Raw genomic sequence first — 1200 nt, forward strand, 5'->3', positions numbered from 1 at the left:
GGAAAAAGAAAGAGGGACCAACACTGAAGATATGGCTCACGGAGATGATGGACACACTCCACCTTGAGAGGATCCGGTACATCCTTAAGGACAAACTAAAAGACTTTGAGCGCAATTGGCGACCTTTGGAATCTTATCTTACAGGACAAGCAGTTTCCTGATCGCAGTCCGGGGTGGGGTATTGCGGGTAGGGATTAGGGCCTCTCATTTGTAAACTTTTTGTTTTTATTTTCTTATTTCCATTCCTTATTTTTGTTTTTATACTGTAAAAAAGAAGCACTATAATAACAATTTTGTAACTCGATTTTTGAAATTAAGCTTCATAATAATAAAAATATTTGAAACGAATAAGTAAACTAAAATAGAAAAGTAATATTGCCCATGATGTTGAAAAGTAACAACATAAGAATAAAATCATGTGCACTAATATTGCCACGTGTTTTCCAACGTATGTTACTAATGAGAGGAAAGGCATCTGCACATTCATATCTGTGCAATATTCATCCCCCCCCCCTTCTCATTACATGCTGTTTCTTAGCACTGGCATCTCTGACAAGCAGGTTTGGAAAGAAGTGTTCAAATCCTTTACTTAAGTAAAAGTAGCAATGCCACACAGTAAAAATACTCCAGGTAAAAGTCCTGCATTCAAAACCTTACTTAAATAAAAGTAGGTAAGTATCATAAGAAAAATGTAGGCTACTTAATGTTTTAAAAGCACTCATTCTTCAGAAGTAAATTCTCCCTGTATGTGTTTAACTATTATATATGATGGTTTTGGATTAATATTAGCTATATAATACTGCTGCATTATTGTGTATGTTGTATTTTACTGCATTACATTTGTTTAAGGTTGCACTGATTATATTACTATTTATAACTACTTTATATTGGATAGTTTAATCTACAGCAATGCAAAGTACATAGTAATAAAGCTGTCAGACAAATTTAGTGGAGTACAAAGTACAACATTTGCCTCTAACTAAGATGTAGTGGAGTAGAAGTATAAAGTTGCATCAAATGGAAATACTCAAGGAAAGTACAAGTACTTCAAATGTAAAAGTACAGTACTGGAGTAAAAGTACTTTCCATTACTGTCACAACAAGTATATTGATAAATTAAATGATGAAAATCCATATTTTAATTGACTTCTTGGAAATGTAGCAGGTGTAATTCTACATACAACCACTAGACAGCGGTAA

Source organism: Sander lucioperca, chromosome 12 (assembly GCF_008315115.2).
Source record: "Sander lucioperca isolate FBNREF2018 chromosome 12, SLUC_FBN_1.2, whole genome shotgun sequence".
Classification (NCBI taxonomy): Eukaryota; Metazoa; Chordata; class Actinopteri; order Perciformes; family Percidae; genus Sander; species Sander lucioperca.